This window comes from Camelus bactrianus, chromosome 20 (assembly GCF_048773025.1).
Source record: "Camelus bactrianus isolate YW-2024 breed Bactrian camel chromosome 20, ASM4877302v1, whole genome shotgun sequence".
NCBI classification, from domain to species: Eukaryota; Metazoa; Chordata; class Mammalia; order Artiodactyla; family Camelidae; genus Camelus; species Camelus bactrianus.
In genome coordinates, this window is record NC_133558.1 from 14,979,169 (window position 1) to 15,003,148 (window position 23,980).

Consider the following 23,980-nt stretch of genomic DNA (forward strand, 5'->3'; position numbering starts at 1 on the left):
TTAGACCTTGAAGCTGAGAAGACCTTGGCTCTGAAATCTTGGCCTCCAGTACGTAGGTGTATCTGTTCCTCTCTGTGTGGGTCCATGTGACATATACTTCTCAAGCATGGAAAAAGAAAGTTCATCCCAGCCCGCAGTGTAGGGCTCTCTAAAGACAGGATCTTGTTTCTCGATCCTCCACCCCATCCTCCACAGGTTGCTATCATCATCTAAGTTCCTCTTGCCAGCCCCAGGACCAGCAATAACCCTGTTCTCTGTGGGCCATGAAGGAGGCTCTCTCTGCAGTGTCCAATTGAGATACACTTCCCTTTACCGCCTTATCAGTTGCAATGCAAACCTTGTCCCCCACTTACTCAAAACATCACCAGTTAGGAACTAGGACTCTTCTTAGGAAAGGCCAGTGTAACCAATTCCTCTTATGTATCACAAGTGTTATTATGGGAGTCTTTTTAAGGGAAAGAAAAAGAACGCTTTCGTCAAAAAGAGTGGCTGTATCGGAGCTAATGTCAGGAGGTGGGATTAACCCGTGGGAAGGCACAGGTTGAACCTGGCCTTGTGTCTCTTCTTGTCCCAGACTTGCAGGTGAAGAGAAAGAATTTCCAATGTGTAAGGATACTGAGCATGGCTTTTGTGTCTCTTGCTTTCAAACGCATTGTCTCTCTTAACCCTTCTAAGAACAAGTGAAGAAATAAGTCCAAAGGGTTCAGCAACTTTCTCTCAGAGGATTTAAGCCCATGTGTGCTTGAAACTTAAATCATGTTAATTCCCCACTTGACCCTCCAGTGGTTTCTAGTCACACTTAGAGTAAAATCCAAAGTGTCAGTCATGCTCTGCAACGTCTTACCTACCTGGCCTGTCTCTGTCTCTGCCTTTATCGCTTGCAGTCACCCTCACCCTATCCATAGTCACGTGGTTTCCTTGCTCTCCTAACAAAGCAGCTTTGTTCCACGTGCAGGTCTCTGCCTCTCCTGGTCCCACTGCTTGGGAAGCTCTTCCCTCAGATGCCTGTGCAGTCTAGTCCAGAGTCCACTCAAACATCTCCTCCCCAGAGTAGCCTTCTCTGCTACCTGGTGTAAAAGAGCATCCACCATCCCCAGTCGTTCTGCTTTCCTTTATCCTACTTCATTTTCCTTTGAGGCCTTTTTCACTCTACGGGATGTTATCAATATCACATTATGGCTTCTCATGCCATATTTTTATTGTGTTTCCCACTAAAATGTAAGTAAACTCTGTGGGTGGAGGCATTTTATCACATCAGTGCTTAGAACAACATCTGGCACTTAGGAGGTGCTCAATAAATGTTGAATACATGAATAAATTATATGATTAGCTTTCTCTCCGCAGCTCCGTGCACCCTTTTGATGCAGCAGTAACGTCGGCATTTTCTAGTTGTTGCTGGTGTTTGCTGGGTGCTCACTGCATTTGGAGCATGAGCTAAATGCCTTGCAGACTTCATTACATTTAATTTTCACACACTCACATAAAGAGATATGAGTGAGAATTCTGTTATACATTTATTATTACCTGAACTGTACCCTAATTTACATGACGACATCTTACACTCAGGAAAATTAAATAGGGAGTTGCAAAACTAAGCGGGGCAGCTGGGATTGACTCTCCAATCCATGTCTCAGGCACTGTTGACAGACATGCACGTGCTAGCTCATCAGTGAGTGTGCTACATCCGTCCCCTGCTGGAATCGGTGACTTAGCCCTGCCTCTTCTTGCCCAGATTAGAAAAATTGAGGCCAAGCGTAGTTTAGAGAATAGGAAAGACAGTGCGATCTAGAACCCACACTGCTTTACACTTCCCTGCACATACCAAAGCAGCCTGTGACTAATAAAGAATCTGTTGGAAAATGTTAGCTACTGATCAAGAAGGGAAAATGTTTAGGTACCTCCTGACAACACTGATCAAAATAATACTCTCCGTGGCAAATTCAGAAGGAAAGTATGTGAAATTGACATTTGAAAGTGTGAACAATATTGAATGAAATAAGAATCCTTTGGATATAAACTCAAAATTAACTCATAGTAGTTGGGAGATTTTAGTACATTCGTGTGTGACAAAGACAGGCTCTCAACTCAAAATAGACTTCTGATCCACTTTGCAGCCGTGTTGAAGATACTTAAATGGGAATAACCTAGATGACCAAGAAACTCACTCTAGCTAGCACTTATTTCTTCACAGTGTACAGCTTTGAAAATTACTGTTGGAGCAAATTTCAGTATGTCTTACTCATGGGGGTTGAAAATAGCATTGGCATTCTATTGTATTGAAGGGGGAAATCATCAAAAAACATAACTGCTGAATTCATAGGAAATAGAATATGGATGGATGGATGGATTCCTAGACAGAGACTGGTACTCATACATTTTTATCTCAACTTTATTGTTTCAAAATAATAGAACATCATAATCCAGAAGGCTCCCATTTAAGCATTTTAACTAATTACCTGCCAGCATGGAAGAAGTTATTTACACATGACATTTATCTATTTTCTCCTTAAACAATACAGAAATGACATGGCAAAGATAAAGGAAGCACAAATTCCCCAGGAAAAAGAACTGGAGGGGAGACAACATTAGAAAAGAAAGTATTTTAGAAACTTGGGAAAGAATAGACATGTAGTAGCTTATTATAGAAGAGAGAATCTAGCTAAATCTCAAGAAGGAGAAGGAGGGGGAGGGGGAAGAGAAGACCCAAACGCTATATAACAGAAGAGTCAGAATTGGAGAGTACTCTCATAAATTTAAAAAGAGTACAGAAAAAATAAATCTAGGGGTAATCAACCCAGAAAATGGAAAAAGACATGCTCTTTCTTCCATGTTCTTCCCTGTGGGGCCTCCTTGCTGGCCAAGATTCAACAGTGAGTGACACCTGAAGGTGATCTGGAGGGCTGAGAGGATGCCTGATCGTACGGTGGTCCTGGGTATGGCAAGTGCCTGGGTATGGCAGGCAGGGATTCCACAGTGGCCTCTGGATATCCTCCTGGGAATCACCACCTCAATGCTGAAGGGAGCTGCTATTTTCTCAGATCCCTAGATCCTCGAAATCTAGGAGAGCTTTCACTTGTCTCATTTCTCTAGCCTTTCCACTGGTTTTTAAACATATAATTTCTGTCTTAAAGGGCTCTTTGCTTATAATACCTTGAGTAGTTTCTGTATCCCAGAGAAATTCTCACACAGCAGGTAAACAGGAATGAAAACTTTTTTTTTTCCTGTCTTTTTTTTTTTTAATTGAAGTATAGTCAGTTTCCAGTGTTGTGTCAGTTTCTGGTATATAGCATAACAGTTCAGTCATACATGAACATACATGTGTTTGTTTTCATACTCTTTTTCATTATAGGTTAGAGCAAGATGTTAAATATAGTTCCCTGTGCTACACAGTATAAACTTTTTTTGGTCTATTTTATATATAGTAGTTAGTGTGTGTGTTTATGTGTGGAATTGGAGGTAATCCAGGTGTTTGTCACTAGAGAAATTAATAGGTGAAACATTGTGGCTGTGGTTAGTGGTGCATAGTAACATGTATCAGTTGGGATCACCAACTGTCCATATATGAAATGACTTGGACGGATCACCAAGACAAAGAAGACACAGTATTTACTGGAAAGGAGATAAAATGAGACTGATGACACACTGCATTTATGTAAATGAAAACACAGAGGCAAAACAATACTGTACAATTGACACTGGAATGTGTGTATATATGGGAGAAGGAGATGAGAGTTAGCATCAAGTGTGGATAAAGAGGAGAACATAATACTGCTCTTGACAGACTGATAATAATGATGCTCTTGACTAAGGAGCAAGATTAACTCAGCTTTCCACACCTCTCTCTCTCCCTCTCCTTCTCTCTCTCTCTCTCTCTCTCTCTCTCTTTCTCTCTCTCTCTCTCACACACACACACACACACAATTGAAACTGGGCAGCCAATTCGGAACCAGTGTCCATTGATGTTTAAGTCCAGGGGTGATCTGTGACAATGGCAGTAACCATGCAGTGACTATTAAGATGAAGGTTAGATGAGAGTATTTTTAGCTGTACACTTATTGGGGACAGGGATTGAGTTGAGTTCATCGTTGTATTCCCAGTGCCTGTTGATGCTCAGTAAATTTTTGTGAAACTGAACTGAGCTGAAATCAAACTACCTCCTACCACGGAGTTCAGATTCTAAGGGCAAAATTTCCTAAATTAGAGTAAGTCATAAAAATAATCAGATCTCTCTTTTTAGTGCTGCTGCATCAGTAGAGAATAGGGAGCCATGAATAGCAGGCTCACCATTGCCTTAGTTTTGATGATAAAAGTGTCAAGTACAGGGACGTAAAGTTAGCCCCCTGCTTACTGACCATGAGCTTTTACACCAGCTCTCTAGAGAAGGGGTTACTGGGTGGACTGGGGTAGTTTAGTCAGAACTCGATCTCTTAGCAGTGTCTGTGGTCTTACACAGCCACATCTGGAATGAGAGGGCTCAGTCAATGACCATTCAAGAAACAATTATTTTTCATGCATTTTAAGGAATCTTTGTTTTAGACTTCAAATGACCTTAAACTTGTATATAATCATTGGAATAATTCCACTCATCATGTGGGAAGATCAGGTCACTACATAGAAGATATCTCTAGAAAACTGGTATTCAATAACACATGTTGACAATTATAACAAAGGTTAAGAAATATAGTATGTATGTATGTTTACATTTATATATACAAGTACGTATACACATACATACATGTTACACACACACACACACACTTTTTATGGACTTGACCCAGAGGACATTTGCTCTTATACACAGCTTTATTGCTTAATTGGTAATTAGGTCCTGCTTGCTTGTGTGTGGCATTAACATAAATTGAGAGCCACACCAGGTGCATTCAATTAAAAGTTTTAAAGGGAGGTATCATGTTTTACCCACTTGGTTGCATTTTGAAAATATATTTAATAGGTTTATTCCAATGTCAGGGTTGCAATAAATGAAAGTCAAGCTGACTGAAAGCAGACCTGTCTTGTGGGTTAATCTTCCTGTCTCCTAATTCCCATCACCAGCTTTGAACCGATTTAGTCATCTTTTTGCAGGCGTTGCCAAAGCCTGTGGCTGAGGCCTGCAGTTGCTCTTCCCCTGCACTAGAAGAGCTGCATATTTTTCTTCACTTGGAATGTTATTAGTCCGGGTCAGGCTGACTGTCAGAACTAACAAGGCACGGGGCCAATGATATCCATTATTTCTATAAAATAGCTGGATAGACTTAGGGGCAGCAGGAATAAGAAAGACTTAAACAGAGGCATTAAGTAAACAGTGGTTCTGTTGGCCAAGGTCCTGCCTCTTGTTACTGTTCTTTCACTGGCTCTTGGCATGCCTGATGAACCGCTAGGAAGGGCCTTGACTAGCAGGCATCAGAGGTGTACTGGAGCATCATGCAATGTGATTATTTTTAGGCTTTTCTGAGAATGTGAAAAGTGTGTGGAATACCTTAAAGCTGAAAACTCAAGTGGAGAGAAGTAAGATACTTAGCTTTAGATACTGGATTTCTCTGGGAAATTAGTCAATGCTGATCCAATTAGTTGTTGCTAATACTTTCCTGGAAGAATATTCCTTTAAATGCAATAACACAGTACTTAAGAGTTTTAATGTTTCTTAGAGGACACAGATAGGTGCACATATATTCACCTCTTGCATCAGCTTCTCCAAAATTGAATGACTCCTAGGACAAGTTTTTATGTGAAACTGCTAGGACCCCCATAAAATTCTCCCTCAATATTCCCACTGGATTATGTACCCAGAGCTCTACAGTTTAACATGCTATCTTGGTAGCCGTCAACACCACTAATGCAAGGTACTTAAACTATATTTCCTGTCCTTTCAAATCTTACTCATTCCTTAAGAAAATCCTCCACTCCTCCTGCCCCATTCAAAAAGTCTCCCCTGACTATTTTTGTATAAATGCGTACGAGTTTTTGTATTTATTAGAATTTGTGTTGTATTCTCTCAGTGTTTCATGTTAGAATGTTTCATGTTAGAATCTTTTCTCCTCAATTAACTTGCAGACTGCCAAAGGGAAAAAGTAGGCATGACATTTTATAACTTTCTGATACCTTAATTGCATCTTAATTAGATGTTATAAATTCATGCTTTGAGACCTTCCCTTTTTGATCCAACATATGGCAAATAGCAGATAAAATATAAAAGATACACAATTAAGTAACTTCGAAGTACTAAATGTACTGAGAGACCAGAAATGGAATGAAATGCAAAATGTTAAGAGACACTAACACTGCAGGTCTGTTGGGATCTGTGGCTGGAAGCAAGAGGTGGTTGCTGCGGGGTAGAAGGAAACATGGCCCCTTATGTGCAGTGGGGCTCAAGAGCTGGTCTCGCTGCTTGGCCACGTGGAACTTCCTGAGACTGAAAAGGCAGGTAGAAAAAGCCCTGATTTACTAATTTTGGGGGATACAGTGTTTATAATGTTGCCTCTCATAGATGCCCAAAGAAGCAGACAGCCTTATAGCCAGGTAACCTTGAGCCAAGCCACCACTTGGCAGCAGGAAATGAAATCATGACAGATTAAATAAAAATAAGAGAAAAATATCAGTGGTTTTAAAATCAGTGTGTTTGGAAGCTCTGAAGGACAGAGAAGTGAATAGCTCCACAGAAAGAAAAAGCAAGTATGAAACCAAAACAGACATAAATGAAATAATGGAGGGTAAATATTTAAAAAATTAGAAATTCTTAAAATGAGAACTATTGTTTTTAAATATTGATTATAACTGGGATAACCTTTAAATGAGACACAAAGAATCAATAAATGGGAATACAGTTTTGAGAAATTTTACAGAATGTAACACAGTGGGTAGAGACATAAAATATGTGTAAGAGATATGAGAGACTGAGGTAATCATACTTGTGTAAGTGTTCCAGAGGAGAACTGAAGAAGTGTCTGAAAGGATCTATTTAAAAATGCAAGAATTTTCTGAATTGAAGACTGACATGAGTTTAGAGTAAAAATCTCCACCAAGTATCAAATCATAATAAATAAAAATAAGTTCATAGCCATGCCTGTCTTAATGTTACAGTAGTATACCAAGGATAAAGAGATTTGATAGCTGGGAAAGAGAAAGACATGATACCTGAAAAGGAATAACCATTATAAATGATGGAAGAGTACAGAATAATGCCTTCATAATCTTAAAGGACTAAAAATTTTAAATATAAATTATATACCCCACTAATATACTCTTTAATAATGAGATTGTAATAAATATATCTTTATATAAAGCTTAGAGAATTTATCTATTAACTATATCCTCACTATAACAATTTCTGACAAATTTCCTTTATTGAAAGTAAAGGAAGAGTGTGTAAGAAATTAATGATAGAAGCTGTGAATACATGTAATAAACTAATTGTAAAAATTAACTATTAGAATATTTCAAAAATGTGAAATTTGAGACAATTAAAAGTTGAGGGTTACGGCTACTTAAAACATGCTCAAGTCTTTAGATTTGTTTAGACAAGTTTAGAGTTATGAATGTTAAATACTAATTGCTGAAGGAAGAGTTACCAAACCAGCAGAAGGGAAGACAGTAATAATGAAATAATGAAGGTGTTTATGATACTGTATCAGTCCACAGGAAGGGAGAAAAGCAGCAAAACAAAAATAAAAACAAACAAACAAACAAAACCCTGTGAAGACATAATAAATCGACACAAAATGCGATGGTAGACATAGAGTGCATCTCAGCATGTTAAGAAGATTAAATTCCCTTAATAAAAGATGAGAGTGAAAGCAATCTACCTTGTACCATTGGCCCTCTGTATCTGCGCATTCAGCATGTGCAGATTCGACCCACAGTGCGTTGGATCTGCGGAAGTAGAACCAGGGATACTGAGGGCTTACTGTACTCGCCATTTCATATAATGGACTCAAGCATCCATGGATTTTTGGTGTCAGGGGAGGTGGATGAGAAGTGTCTTGGAACCAATCTTCTGCCCATATAGTGGGAGGACTGTATACTAGTTTCAAGGGTGTAATTAAACAAAACTGCATAGAATGGTTAAAATTAAGAACTATTAACATTCAAATGCTAATCAAAAAAAAAAAAAAGCTTCTGCTGCATACTACTATCAAAGTAGAATTTAAAGCAAAAGCCTTCAATAGGGCAATTATTTTATTCCAATAAAATGAAGATTCTAAGAGAAGCAAAACAATATAAAAATAAAGAATAGGTAGGTGCTTAATAATAGAGCCTTGAAATGCACAAAGGAGATACAAACCTAATTTGAAGTAAACTAACAAATCTAGGAATACCATAGAAAATCTTAACATATTTTTATCATAATTAGACAAAATATTAGCAAGTATATGGAAATACTGAACAAAACAAATGTTATGTTAAAAGTGTATGAATTATTAAACAGATCATATAGTAGATCACAAATAATATTTCAGAATATATCAAAGCCTTGGTATAGCACAGACCACTTGGTATGGTTAAAACATTCTGTGCTCATGTGTTTCTCTCAGCACGAGCTTTCTGGTGGCCACACAGTAAGCACTCAGATGTTGGATAATGTGAACTGCTGTCCTGAAAGATACATTATATTCCAGATTTCAATTTTTGCTGTTTTCTACAAATGCAGCCTACAAACTGCCTGTCCACTCATGAGAGTCCTGTAAAGTGAATTGAAGAAAAAACTGAGAAAACTGAATAAAACCAGATTATCTTTCACAATATGAAAAAGCTATATGTGTCCATCTTTTTTTTTCAGTTATATGGAAGGTGTGAAGCAGCAGAATTAGCGAAGGCAAAAGAACTCAGTTATTTCAAAATTATAATCAGTTGAAGTGTCATTAGTTAATTGTGAATTAATATTACATTGTTCTGTTTAATAGTTAAGCATTTTGTATTTATCTGTTCAATGAAAACTTTATTCATTTGCTTTTACTAAAAGAGAAAAAAACTTGGTCAGCCATCATGAAACAAGATGGCAGCTGGTAGAAAGCTCAGAATATATCCCTTTTGAAAACTTAAAAAAAATTATCTTACATAGTTAGTTTACAGCTATAAATATCCTAGGTGAAAAAGAAAGGCTGGACATTTTTAAAAGAATTGACATTTTATCTATTAAATTTACATTGGATAGATAGCATGTCTATACCAACATTTCCTGATGTGTAGTTAACGTCATTTTACCTTTATAAATATCTACCAATCATAGCACATAAGTATAATTGTTGCTGTGCTGAGAGACTTTTTTTTCAGGGTTTTTTTGTTTTGTTTCTAATGGAGGTGTGAAAAAGTTCTAGGTTCAGCTGAAGTTCCTAATGAAGAAACACAGTTGAGAGACTTTCTGGTAAGGAACACAGTCTCACTCAGACACCCTTAAGATCAAATCTGCACCCTTTAGTTCTCCTTCCCCAAACTCCATCATCAAAGACATACATACCTGATAACGCTATTTTTAATGTAGTGTTTTTAATGTAAGGATATATGTAAACTGAACTCAAATTGTAGCTGGAAAAACCTCAGGAAACTGGAACTGCTCTAAGGACTGACAGTTTTTCCATCTCACTTTTATGATCCTTCTGGTATCTTACTGTTCGTCACAGTTTTGCTTTCTTGGCTTCTACTTCATTCTTCTCTCCATTTTCTCTCAACCAACTTCTCTGGTTGGTTATAGGTTGTATTTCCTCGCTGATTGTGCTCACAGTGAATAGGTGGGCAGGCCAAAAAAAAGGAGAAAGGCAGTATAGCAAAGTGTTTTAGAAGTGAGAAGATTAAGTGCTTACATCAGGGTGGCATTAAGTGCTCAATAAATGGTAGTTAAAAATTAGTAGCTCTATTGTAGTTTTGCTTATTGTGTATATATTCCTGCTGGGGTTCTACTTTGACAAAAGTAGGAACAGGGTGCAGGCTTTCATTATGTCTGGCTTTGAAGAGCAAAGATGCTAACTAACTGTTTAACTGTTTCATGAGGATCCAAAATACTGTATTTTGTCAAAGAGGAAAACTTTTTCACTGTGAAGAGTGACCAGAGAGAAAAGTGATAATGATATTTGTTCAAAGAGTCATCATTCGTGTTATACAGGACATTTTACTGAGGCATGTAAAAGTGTGTTTTTATCACCAACTCCAATTTTAAAATAAACGCTAAAAAAAAAAAAAAAAAAAGGTATTGCTTGTTGAAGTTTCCCTAAACTCAAATGCTAGTTCAGGAAAGTTATGTCAAGTTTCTACTGCCCTGATTTTCTTTTACTTGATCTCTGGTCCACGCTGTATGAGTTTTTGAAGTATATAAAAACCACTTAACTCCTTTGAGTATTTATTTATTTCAACAAGTAATACACATATTCTCTAGTACAGAAAAACGTAACCCATTCCAAGCACCAAATATTTCTTTAAAGTGTTTAAAAAGAGAAAGTCATCCACCTCCAATAATCCCTTGGTTAAAAGATAACCATCAACTCAACAGACATCGCTAAACCAAAACTAAATGAAAAGTTAGTCATTTTGTAATCATAAAATAGGAAAAACTTGAAAAAAATCAAATTTATTGTCCACCTCCACATACCATTTTCATTACTTCAAAAGTAGCCATCTTGGCTTAAAAATTCCCTCCTTTTCAACGTCATGCACATTTGCTGATGACGTCCTTAAACGGAAGTGGTATAAAGTACTTATTCCCAAAGATTAATGTTTTAGTAATTATATTGAAAACTAGGAGACTATTGGAAATAAAAGTGAGGAACGATTGATGTGAAGACTGAAGTTACATCATCAAAAACTTTAACATGACTTTCTGAAAACTTTGGTCATTTTAACCATTTATATGATGTTTTAATGTAATGGCAAGAAGTACAAAATTGAAATTGCAAAGCCGAGTTCCATAATTGCTTATAGATATGATGTTGTTGATCTTGGATCTTTAAAAAACAAAGTGTTTTTATTGTGCGAAGAACATACCTCCTCCAAATAATAGGAAAAATATATGATTACAATAAAATTAAAGGAACGCTGGCAAAGTGTCAAGCTAAAATTAGAACCAGAAACAATTTGCAGGGGGGCAGGGTTGGAACAACAGTAACAAGAAAAAATGTATATCACACACTCAAAAAAATTGCACTTAACAAAATAGAGCTACTACAGGCTACTTTAATATTAATGGCTAATAGTAATTGAACACTTAATAAGTGCCAGGCAACACACTTGGCACATATTGTTCTGTTTATTTCAAGCAACCGTCCTCTCAAATGGGTACTAAGATTATCCACACTTTAAAGAACTAGGTTTCACATAGGCTGATAAATTACCTATGTTGTATATATTTTGTCCTGTCTTTCCACTCAACTTTATATTGTAGGCTTTTTCCCAGTCACTAAATTATTCTTTAGAAACTCGAAACACACAGAAGATGGTCATCAAATTATATAATTATTATGTAAGTAGACCATTGTTATTTGCATCCAACCCCCAATTTTTTTAATACTCACCAGCATTGATAACTTGTTTAAACTTTGCTAATTAGATTAGATTAGAAAAAAAAAACTCATAGTTTCATGTGGCAGAGCTTGAATACATATTATCATTGCAAGATTCAAATTAGAGCAAATATTAGTATTATTTAACACATTTTATTAAAAATGTTTTCCCAAAGAGTAATTAAAAAAATTTAAGCCCCCCAAAAGTCAGTATGATGAAATGTAGTTATTCTTAACCAGCTACATTTATCCATTTTAGAGTGGCCTTTTTCCTTCCATGGCCACGAAAACAGCATTTTTGCAAACAACTCTGATCTTTCCACTTGCCCCCTCCTACTCTCTACCCCATTACATTTATGATTGGCCAAGGGGGTCCAAATCACCATCTACACATACATCACTTGGAAAATGTGCACTCTCATCTCTCCCTCCCCAAGCCCCATCATCAAAGGTAGATACAGACTGGACTCACGATTCACGTTGATAATGTTGCAGCTCCTTGGGAACATCCCTTAACATTATCCCTTGGCTGTGGGATATCCGCGTTGGTGCTGAGTTTATCCCTACTCCCAGCAGATCCCGTGGATTTCAGAAATCCTTGAGGCTTTAAAGGTTCAGCTAAGTGGACACTGATGAAATGTAGAGATGACAAAATATAGAGCTAGCTCACCTCCTGTAACTTTGAAAGAAAGGAGGATGGGGGGGTGGATTTTCTATCCATGGTGGGGCAAGGGGTTTATTTTCTGTATAATTATGTCTGCTAGAACATTTTAGAAAGAAAAGCCTTGACCCCAAATACCAGCCTTGTACAAACACTTCTGTTGTACAAACCCGTAGGCAGCTCGTATTTTCTAATGAAGACAGAAGCACATGGAAAACAATTACATTTATTTTAAATCATAGTTTACACCAAAGTAATTGAATTTAAAACTAATTAAACAAGAAAACATCAATTAGATATCTATTCTCTCTCTTGTACAATTACTTAGTTTTATTGCCCATGTGTCATAATTGTTGCCAAGCAGCTTTTAAATCCGATCATTAGTTTTCCAGAAAAGGAAACTGTGAAACATTGTATGTTGTGGAATCGAGGTGTTTTGATAGGTATGTTGCTGCTGCTGAGATTAGGTCCTTTTTACAAATGGGTGTTCTTGGTACATGTGATTTTGTTAGAAATATTTCAGCTTGTGGAGATCTAGTTGCTGAAAATTAATAATTGTAGTTGCCCAGGAGTACTCTTTATAAAACAGTCAAATCTAAACCTAACCAAGTCACCATGAACACCACTTACTGCTCTCCTCACTGAGCAAAAGAGAGACCGTACCTTTAAGAATAAGTTGGTTTCAAGGGTAAAAGATGCCAAGATCATGCTTTGTAATTGCATCACTGAGCATGCAGGTATAAAAGGAAGGGGGTGTCTGTGAAAGGGGTGTCTAACTCTTGAAATGCATTTAACTTGTGCTCAACCTTCCTCTTATTCTCCTCTCTTTGGAATTAGTTACCATGAGGTGATAAATTTAGTTGAAGAGCACTGTTTAAAAAATGGTATTTCCAGGTAACAAGAACCTTTATGCTGTTTCATTCAAAAGTCGTGGTGGATATGATTCCATATATAATTTCATGTGTAATATAGAATTCGGTAGGCAGATGACTTTTCTTCATTCTTCAGTGTCCTTATTCACGGCTGGTCTCCTTTTGATACATCTATTCCTCTACTTAGCCTAATAATAATATCCTGATCCCATCCATAATGAAATTCTACATCACACTTGTTAGTACATCATTAAACTTTATACCCGTTGTCTGAACTTTCATACTCATAATCTCGTTAATACATATAACAATCCTGGGGGAAATTCTAAATATTACTTTAAATATCCTAAGATCATGTAACAGAGGCTCAGAAAGATATTTATTCTCAGCCTTATAAGGCTGGTAAGCAAGTGAAGGATGCCAGAATTCTTTCTATTACATCTCCTACCACTCCTCCCCAAAGCCTGCCCTGATAACCACACTCCCGTTGATTTCTCCTGGATTTCCTTCAGTATTTATGTAAGTTCATGATTCTTAACATGACTTAGCACTTGAAGACTAGCTTGCATTTCTCTGTAATGAAGTTTTCACTCTTAAATTATATTTTAAAGTCCTCAAAGATAAGTATCTTTTGTGCCAGCCCTTAGACCCACACTGAATCAGTGGGCAAGGGGTGGAGGTACAAAAATGACACTCCTTTGCCAAATAGAATATGTTACCCTCTGCAAATCTAGATCCTTCTCTGCTAGATTTTCTTCCCTCTACTTCCCTACTTTTGGTTTCCATATTTTGATAGATTTTTGGTTCTTTGCTTTAACCCTCAGATCCATACCTGTTAACCTGCAGTGATTCAGCTACCCACCAGTTTTTGATGTTTGGCTTATACTCATGTGGTCCATTTGCCTAAGATCACTCTCAACTTAAACAGCTGGCTTTAAGGTTTGGTTACACCTTCGGACTGAGCCCATGGGACAACTAGTTACCCTTTCTGGACATGCATTGTAGGTGTCAGTTAACTGGTAAAGTTGTAGATATTTGTGAGACAGATAAGCATTCAAAGAAAATGGCTTGACAGAAGAGCTGAAAGAACTTGTTTAAAATTATCAAACGTATCATATTTGTTTTGCCTTGTTGGGAGAAGGTAACTTCTTTTGCTGAGAACAGGTCTCTACCACCCAGAGATAAAGTGGCTGATCCAACCCAGCAAACCAGAAACAGATTTGAATTGTATTGAAATGGGTTAATGGTGCTAATGCCCCACTGGTCACTGTTGGTTACACTAGGAAAAAAAAGAAAAAAAAAACTTTGTTGTTAATTGCATGATTGATATTGAAAGGTCTTTGTCATAATAGCCAAGAGCAGTATTATGATAAATTTGGCTAGATTTCAGAGTGCCAGCTTACAGCTAGCTAACAGGACTCAAAAACTATGTAGACAATTGTGTAACAACTGCAGTTACATGGAAACTCCCATAAATATCAGTTAAGGAGGAAAGTCTATTCTTAAAATAGTCTCGCAGCTGAGATGATGCTTTTTTAGTCTGTAGCCCTCAGAAAGATCTAGTTACCAACAAGATATTTGATATGAGCAGACCTCTACCAAATTGTTAAGCCCAGCTTTCTCCTCTGTAAGTAGGTCCTGAGAGCATTTGACATACTTTCTGTTTATAGCTATACAGTATTATCTCTCACAATATTCAAAAATCGCCAGAAGGGTAAAGGCTATGCCCAGCATCCTGTGTATAGGAGGAGATTTTGACATGGTCATGATGCTGCTATACACATTTTGTGTCCTAACCCCCCAAGTACTACATGTTTAGGGTACTGGTTCCCAAGGGATGTGCACTCTAGACATGCCGTCAACATTGTTGACTCTATCCCTTTGCCTCCACTCTGGTCTTGAATCCCCTTGCAGGGTTCCAGTGTTAGATATCAAGGAGATCAGAAAAGTGGTGAAACCACTGGCCCAGGCATCTCATCACTGCCTCCGGAGGCAAGAGTGGAGTTTTCTGTAATGAGCAGATTAGGGGTCCCAAGGGATACTGCAGGTTTGCACTAGTCTGTTACTAGTTTCACCGAAATGTGTGCTAATTGTGTCACTGCGTTTTCTTGTCACGTTGTCCCATCTGCCCCTTTCTGAGCCACTCAGGCTCACAGTAAAACGATGCCAATTTCACGGCCCAGGTGCCCTAGCGATCGATTCGCACAGGACCACTGTCAGCACAACCGCCACCTGGGATACCCAAGCTCTCCCCTCCATCTTTCTAGAAACTCTGGCATGAATAGTTGGTCCAAACAGGCTTCAGGTCTCAGAGATAATGCACTCTTCACTCTTCACACTAGAACCTTCTCAGTGCGCCCGAGCATTGCGGCCCTGCTGTGCGCGCCTGGGGCCCCCTCGAGGAGGGGCCGCGTGCCACCCAAGCCCAGCAGCCGCTGTCCTCGCGCGCCGTTGGGGGTCGGTCTTTCCTGCCGTCGCCGAGGCCGGGTCCTCAGCCATGTCATGGTTCTGCCGAAACAGGTACTAGAGCGGGGACCTGGTGTTCGCCAAGTTAAAGGGCTACGCCCACTGGCCGTCCAGGATCCAGCATATGGCCAAAGCCAACAGCTACCGTTTTTCTTCGGGACCCACAAGACGGCCTTCCTGGGCCCCAAGCATCTCTTCCCGTATGAGGAGTCCAAGGAGAAGTTCGGCAAACCCAGCAAGAGGAGAGGGTTCAGCCAGGGGCTGTGGGAGATGGAGAAAACTCCACCGTCCAGGCTTCCGATTACCTGTTCGCCCGAGAGAAGAGCTGCGCGAGGGGCCTGAGCCCGAGCCCGAGCCCGAGCCCGAGCCCGAGCCCGAGCCCAAGCCCAAGCCCAAGCCCAAACCCTAGGCCACCGAGGACGGCGGGGACCCGAAGAGCCCCACAGACGGCGGCGGCCGTGGGGCTGAGCAGGGGGGAACCCGGCATCCACCTGCCGGCGGAGGAGGACGAGATTCAGCCGCTGAAGAGAACCGCGGCGGCCCCGCCAGAGGACATCCCCAAAAAACCCAGAGAGGCCGATCCCGAAGAAGGGGAGGAGATGGAGGAGGTGGTGACCGCCTCCGTGGAGGATGCCAGGCCGCTCCTCGTGGAGGCGGAGAATCACAGCCCTGTGTCTGAGCCGAGCCCCGCCTGCGGGACGAGCCGGAGCAGGAGGAAGAGGCTGCCGAGAGAGGCGGAGGGCCCAGGCGTCTGAGGCTTCTAGAGCTGGTAGTCACCAAAGTTTCAAGAAGAACCCCAGCCCGGTTCCTGCTGTGGCCTGGCTGTTAACTGGGGAAACTGGCCATGGTCTGCAAACTGGGACAGCCTCCCCCACCCCCGCGCACTCTCCTCATCCACTCTCCCACTGCACGTCAGGCCCTGGGGGATCGACCTGGAAGGGGCAGGCCACCAGGCCCTCACCCTGTGCTCCCATACCCCTGGGCTCTGAGTCAGGGCCTCTGCTTCCTGGGATGAGATGAGACCACCATGCCCCTTCCTTCCCGGAACTGTTTCCCGAGGCTTCTGTTGGGGCCTGAACCAGCTGTTTCCACATCCGGACATCCCTCTGTCCCACCCCCCAGGCATTCTGGAGCTGTGCATTGGACTCAGGGGTAGGAGTTTTGGAAGGGGTGGAAGATAAGGAGCAGGGGACACTTCCAGGGGCCCGGCGGGGGCAACCCTCAAACTGTCGTTGGTGGGGGTGGGGCGCGGGAGAGTGGCATCTTCCTGAGCTCTTGTCCACTCCTCCCAGACCCCTGTATCAGCCGCCGATTCTGAGAAAGTGGGACAGTTTATGGGGAAGGGCCTCCCTTTTGCTGACCCAGGGAGTTCATGGAGCTGTAGTTTTTCATCACATAATTTGGGCATTTCCAATTTGTTTGTGAGGTTGTGAGCTCAGCTTTGCCCGTCTTTTAGGATTGGATCGTTGAGGGGCGTCTGTCCCCATTTAGATCTTTAGAGCCACCTGAGATGTTCTGGGAAGACCCGTGGCCACCCCTTTCCCTCTTCCCACACCCTCCAGGTCACCCTGAGGTCGTAAGCTTCCACTCCTGGCCCTTCCATGCTGCCTCCATTTCTGAGATGAACTAGGAAGTTCTTTTACTATTTGGGGTTTGATGGCTTAGTAGAAGAGTTAAGGCGTTGGTGTTTCTTTGCAGTGTCATTTCCCATCTGCACCCCCCAACCTGCTCCCCACAGTATTGTCACCGGACCTGACATGTCACGGACTGAGAAGACAGAGGGAAATAAGTGGCCCCTCCCCACCCCTTCCTAGTGGTCTCTCTCTGCCTTTTTCATCTGTTGTGTCTTCCACCCCACCTTTCTCCCTTGGGTTCCGATGAAAAATGACTGACTGTAGCTTTGGAAGTTTAGGTCTGAATTCTTTCAGTTCTAGGAAATAAAACCCATTGAATACTTTAAACAAATCTCAGGTCTGTTCCTTTGGTTTCTGAAGAATTGGCTCTTACATGTAATGCTCCTGTTTTCTGTACATCCTGTGTTAAAAAGCAATTCTCTGTAATGTGCCAGGATATTTAGAATTGCTTTTGATAAACCTTTGTTATCTTAAGGACTCTACTCTTCATTTATAGTCATCACTGCTGCTGATCAGAATGAATAGAAATAAGTCAACTTAAAACATTCAAATACTGACACCTGGCATGGTCACTGAGTTTCTGATTATCTGCATGCTTTGCCAGACAACAGGTTTGGAGAAAAATAAGGGCGAGAGGATTGGTTCTTCTTTTGCAGCCACTAACCCAAATCTTGTCACTATTTCCTCCAACACCTTTTACAGGAAGAAAAGGGAGTTGCTTTATATTTCCAGTTCTTAAAATTGATATCTGCAGAATATTTTGTGTCTTTTCAGTGCTTGGTGCAAATATCTGGGGATATTTGGGTCCACTTAATGATAATTGCATGCTGGGTTTCAGTTTCTGTATTCATCCAACACTGTATGCATGCAGAGATGTAGTAAATACTGAGTCCTCCTTACAGAACATGCCAGACCGTCACTAACCAGTAGGGCTGGCTACTGAAGACAGCCCTATTTTTCCATCCCTGTATAAGATAGTATTATTTTATTCCAAGGCATATAAATCAGATGATTCCTTGCTTTTCAACTACTGCTATTGCAATCATATTACTACTAGGAGTTACTGTTGAATGAATGTGTACCGTGCGCATGGAAGAATGGCCTTGTTCAGTCGTTGTAATAATCCAGCAAGGGAGGCGTTCATCACACTTCCCCCTTAGAAACAGCTCTGGTTCAGAGAGGTTAAGTGGCTTTTCTTGCACTTTACAGAACACGCAGAATTCAAATACAAATTTTGCTGATCCAAGTCTACTCTGTGTCCCCTGAATTGCACATTCAGAAAAGCACTAACCATGAAATCAGAAGTTTAAAAAAAATGTTATTTTAGTAGTAATAACAGGTAATCAGGAGAGTAACAAATACTGAGTCTCTAAAGTGAGCCAGGCCATATAGTATGTTCTACACTTGAAGTCTTTATTAATACAACTGCCCTATTAAGTACCTACTATGATCTCTATTTCAAAGCTGAGGAAACTGAAGTTCAGAGTTCTTAAGTAATTTTCCCAAGGTCAGGCAGCTAGAAGTTTAACCAAAATTCAAAGGTGCACATCTTTGTCATTCTGAATCATAGGTGCTACGTTTTATTCTATTTTACTGTTTCCTATTGTTTAGAACTTCCTACTGAATAAAATGAGAGTCCTTACTCTCCTCTCCTAGTTTGACGTGAACATTGAGAAATTTGTATGGCAAAGAATGTGTTAGCTAACATTGCTTGTGGGTGTATAAAAATAAATTAATAATAAAAAATATTTGGGGCACCTGACAGTTGTTAGAATTGTTCTGTCATAAATGACTTTGTGAAATGATGAGGACAATGGCACCTTCAGTGTGTTTCAAGGAGTTTGTGACTATAGGAAGTCTGAATGTGGATTGGTATGTTTGCCACAGGCAGGCCTGTGATTTAATAAGGTTTTTTTTTTTTATGGAGATACGTCTTCTGAAATGATTCAATAACCTGAAAGATAGAAAATGAAATTATTACCATTTGAGTCCTTCTTTTTGTATTATTTCTTCCTTCCTCTTTTTGTTTCTAATGTTGAAGATAGAAAAAGTTGGGGTTTATTAGAGAGCATCGCACACATGTGCTTTCTTGGTGACTATAATATGGTAGTGAAAGTGGTGATCTGGCTAATAGTACACCTACAGAACGAGCCACAGAGTTAGTGAGCACAACTAAAACCCAGTAAGGAGAGGGAAACGTGAGAAATCAGTGTTCTCAGCCCTCTTTGGGCAGTAGACTCTGTATGTATGCTCTGGTGGCCAAGAGATATTTTGAGTGGACTAAAAAGATGCTGTTTGCTGAAGAATTTCTTTGATTTAAAAATTCCCCATCATTCCAGTGCCATTTTTTGTTTTCTTCTGAACAATATGTGTCTCAGTGACAAAATTACTAATCAAGAATTCGTTACTTTACTGAACAAAGAGCACCGCCTGTCCTCTTGCAAATGCTGTGCTGTGTGGGGGGGATCCAGCTGTGTTCATGAGGGTTCTGAAGATCGTGTTTAAGCATCGCATGTAAACATGTGTCACACTGTCGGTGCATGACCTGCAGACACATTTAGCGCATTGGTTTCTGTAAGGCTGTCCCAAGTAGGTGATATTTCACACAAACATCACTGGTCACGTCACTTTGGCAAGGGACTGAGATGCCACTGAAGCTTGTAAGTTTTGTTTCTTTCTTCCAACTCTCACCCGCTCTGCAAATTATCACTCGTGGTGCAGATTCTTCTGGTTCATACCTCCCTTTTATGTTTCCTGAAAGGACACATGCAGGTTGGTGTGATTTTGTGTCCACATAAGTAGCTTCCTACATCAGTTGACTTGAAGAGCATTGACAATTCTCAGAGAGCCAGAGAAATCACTTTCTGATGCCAAAGTAATGCTGTTTATTTTATTCAGGTTTTCCCAATATTTGAGTCATCTGTTAAACCATGTAAAATGGAGCATCATTTTCACAATGCCTCAGCCCTCAGTTAGGCAGGAGAACTCTCTGGTTGATGTCTTCTTCAGACCGGAGTCACGGATCAACCATTCAGCCCCAGATTTACAACAATTAAGTGTAAGTATGCCAAGGAGAACTTGGATCTGTCCTTCCTTCAGTCTCTTACGGTGTTGACAACTCACTTGTTGTAGACATCTCTAAGAATTTAATATACTTAAAGGAATGGGATCTATTCACCACACAATATGGCCCCATTCTCACAAGCCAGCTCTTTGGCTTATATATAAATGCTTCTCTTTCCTACACCTGGTGGAAAGATTGACCATGTTAGGCTTTGAGATCGCTAAAATAGAGACCTCTCAAGGGGTTTTCTAGAGTAACTGACCTCAGACAGTTTTCTCTTTGCAGTCTGATTTTACACGTAAACTTCAGCATCACTGAAATGGTCTTGAGAATGCCAGAGGATACACAGGAAAGGTCATGGTGAAAGGCTCCAGATGGCCAGGGGCTGCTTGGGGCCTATGTTGATCAAGGGCAGTGCTAGTCATAGTGTGGCCAAGTCTTTGGTGTGGGGTCCAGTGAATACCAGACTCCACCTACTTCCTGTTCTGGGGTGTGGTCAGTGCCCGAGGACTGTGGGGCATTGGGGAGCGCTGTTTTCTTCCTTGTTTTTAATTACTTTGATTTAATCACAATCAGGCACAAGTTCGTTTTTCTGCCCAGGAAGCTGACAGCTCTATTCCCTTCTTCCCTGATGACCTTCCCCTAAATTACTGCTTCAGAATTAAGCATCAGTCCACTGTGTTCTAGTAAGACCCTGGCTTTCCTTACTCCATTTCTGTCTCCTCTACTCTCTTATCCACATCTCTTCCATCTCTCTCCAGTCCCTTTACTGGTCTGTATCAACCAATAGGTTGTACTGCCTATACAGACAGGAACTATGATCATTTTGCTTATTCTAAGAACCTAGCAAGGCACCTGGTTCACATCAGGCACTTAGTAAATGGTGGCTAATAAGGAAATAAATAAATGAATGACTAAATCCTTCTGTTCCTCTTCACCCTCATCCCTCCTAGTGATGAGGAGCCCTCCTAGGAAAACTCGGGGAATTTTGTCATGCCTAATAAAACACAGTAAGAGGAGCCTGAGGATTTTTTTTTTTAATGGTGTATATCACTGATAAAATAAGGTTATTGTGTGTGTGTGTGTGTGTGTGTGTTGGTTTCATAAAATGACAAACTTTCACAAGACTGAAGCCCAAGAAGGATAAACCAAGTTATCCAACGTGACCATCTGAGTCAGTGTGAATAAGCATGTTGAACACAATAAATCCAGCTCCTTACATTCTGTTTTCTCTTTAATAACTTGACTCTTCATGATCAACTTCCTTTAGTGTAGAAAACCCCTTGATGGCATCTGAATTGGGAGTCACCCAGACTTAGATTCAATTTCTGGCTCCACTATTTGAGAACCATGTGATCTCAGTTTCCCTCAGTTAAAAGTTGTGATAATGATTTTGATATGACAGGTTTGTTGTGTGAAGCAAAATAGCTCATATATGTTAAGATGTCAAACAGTACTCAGCACAAAAGTGGCGTTCTATACACATAAATTCACTACCCTTCCATGTAGTCCAGAGAACTAACCATCCAATTTGAAATAATTAGTGCTCAACTTATCACTTTTATTTAGGAAATGCTGGAGGCCTCTGTCTGATGTTACCACTCCTTCCTGCTTTGCTTGCATGATTCCACTGCTTCCCAATATTAAGGTGGCAGAATAAGTTTTATTTTATCCTTTGGTTCTTGCAGTACTCCATCTGGTGACCCTCCACCATCCTTAATAGTCTCAGCAAAGTTCTATGGAGGGCATCTATCTGGGAATTTATGCTACAAATATGCTCTTGTATGTGGAAAATTGCATATATGCAAGATTTTTTCATTACAGTGCTGTGATAGCAAAAGTTTGGAATTAACTTCAAGGTTCATGGGTGTATGTATGTATTTACAGTGAGTTTGAGCATGTATTGGAATAGTATGCAGCCCTGAAAAGTGAAGAAGAATCTCAGGTTCTGATTAGAAGCTTATCTAAGGGACAGTATTACTGTTAAAAAAAAAGGGGGGTCAGATGACAGAAGTATATGACTTTCATTTAATTTTCCCTAAGAGCTAGATACCTTCAAGTCTTTCATGAAGAGATTATCTCCTCAGTGAAAAGATAAGAAAATACAAATCAGAATAGGAGTATGGCTTCCATAATTTGAACTTATTTTATAGGTACTCCTTAGTAAATTAAATTTGCTTGTTGATTTTGGATGCGTTACAACCCACTTATTGGTAGTGGTTGCACAATGTTGATCATATATTGACTATACTAAACACCGTAACTCCTGAATTGCCGATTTTCACAGTGGTATTTCCTTTGTGATGATAGGTGGCTCTTCTCTATGAATACAGAAAATGGTCCACTCAGGAAAAAAAAAAGTAGCAACTTCCCTGTCATGATATTCTATACTTACTCTGTCCATACATGGAGAGAAACTGAAATCTTATCCTCGCATTTCCTCATATTTCACTTCAAATCATTTCTTTAAATTCCCCAACTGTTGGCTGAGTTATTTTATGCAAGCATATCCAATTTTAAATATTTCTCTTTTGGGGCCTGACTCATCCCTCCTGTGGCCAGTTTGATGGCTCCTGTTATTTCCCTAGAATTCACTCACCGTTTTCCAGTGGGTATTTCTTAAGTGCATCTCCTCCAGTACTGCATAGTCCTGCTGTTTTTCATCTGCAGATACAGTCATTGTATTGCTCCGCTTATGTCTCTGCTCCCTTGCCTTTTTTGCCAGAGTATCTATCTCTTCACACATAATTTTAATGAGCTTCCCAATTCGATTACTAAAAGGCATTGGAGTGTTACGAGGGATTGACCATTCTTTCCAGAAACTCTCTCAGGTTTCATGTCCCCTGTGATTTACCAAGTGTCACTTAATTTTGCGTTTGCATTTTTTTCCTCCCTGCACCCTGGCCAACTCTTTAGTGCAGTTATTATCCACCTCTCTGGGTAATCTATTTAACACTTTATTAGAAACTATGTTCAGCTTAGCTACATTCTTACCACTTGTCACTTGTCAACAAGACCCGCTTTTTCCCTTCCACTTGTGATTCTTCTGATGCTCAGAAAGTGTCCATCATTCGTTCTGCCCTCGGTGTGGCTACTTCACATACCTCTCCATGGCCACCTGTGTATTTCCGCCCGTGCTTACCATCAACTTGTATTCTTTTCTTTTTGTCCTTGTTTTCACCCTGAGAGGTCAGGGCGAAAGCATTGATTTCAGTCAGTGGATACTTTGATGACTACACCTCAGACAGCCTTTAAAACAAAGCCAAAATAGAAAAAGATAAGCATCACCCTTCCAGGTATGAGAGTCACTTTTTTTTTCTTGTAAAAATTAAAATCAGCTGAATGATCCACAATGAAATAGCAGCTTTGCTTTCACAATTTTGGGTTTGTTAGAGGGAGAAACTGTCTTTGGGCTGTGGAGACACTGGGGATGGAGCAGCAAGTGAGACAGACAAGCTATCCACCCGCAGGAAGCTTCTGTTCTGCGGGAAAAACAGACAGATAAACCAGGAGTAAATACAATGATGATTTCAGGATGCGATAATATCAGACATGATCAGAGAATGACTAGGTGAGGAACATATGTTTTCAACTATATTAAACTTAAACTTGAGATATTGTAAGGCTCTTAGGAATCTATGGCCCATTTCAAATTAAACTCTTTTTAAAATTGAAGTGTAGTTGATTTACAATGTTGTGTGAGTTTCTGGTGTATAGCATAGTGATTCAGTTATATACACACACATATATATATGTTCTTTTTCATATTCTTTTCCATTATGGTTTATAACAGGATATTG

General features: G+C 40.0%; 1 protein-coding gene across 4 annotated transcripts in view; it reads left to right on the plus strand.

The window, feature by feature from the left end:
* The window catches only part of LOC105084198 (uncharacterized), a 987,172-nt gene that overhangs the window by 655,996 nt on the left and 307,196 nt on the right, over window positions 1-23,980 (plus strand). Inside the window, exon 1 of one of the 4 annotated variants that reach the window (XM_074348172.1) lies at window positions 19,818-20,174. The exons of the other annotated variants lie outside the window; for them this stretch is intronic. The gene's annotated coding sequence lies outside the window, so the exon portion shown is untranslated. Of the gene's footprint in view, window positions 1-19,817; window positions 20,175-23,980 lie in introns of those variants that run through there. 4 annotated transcript variants of the gene reach the window in all.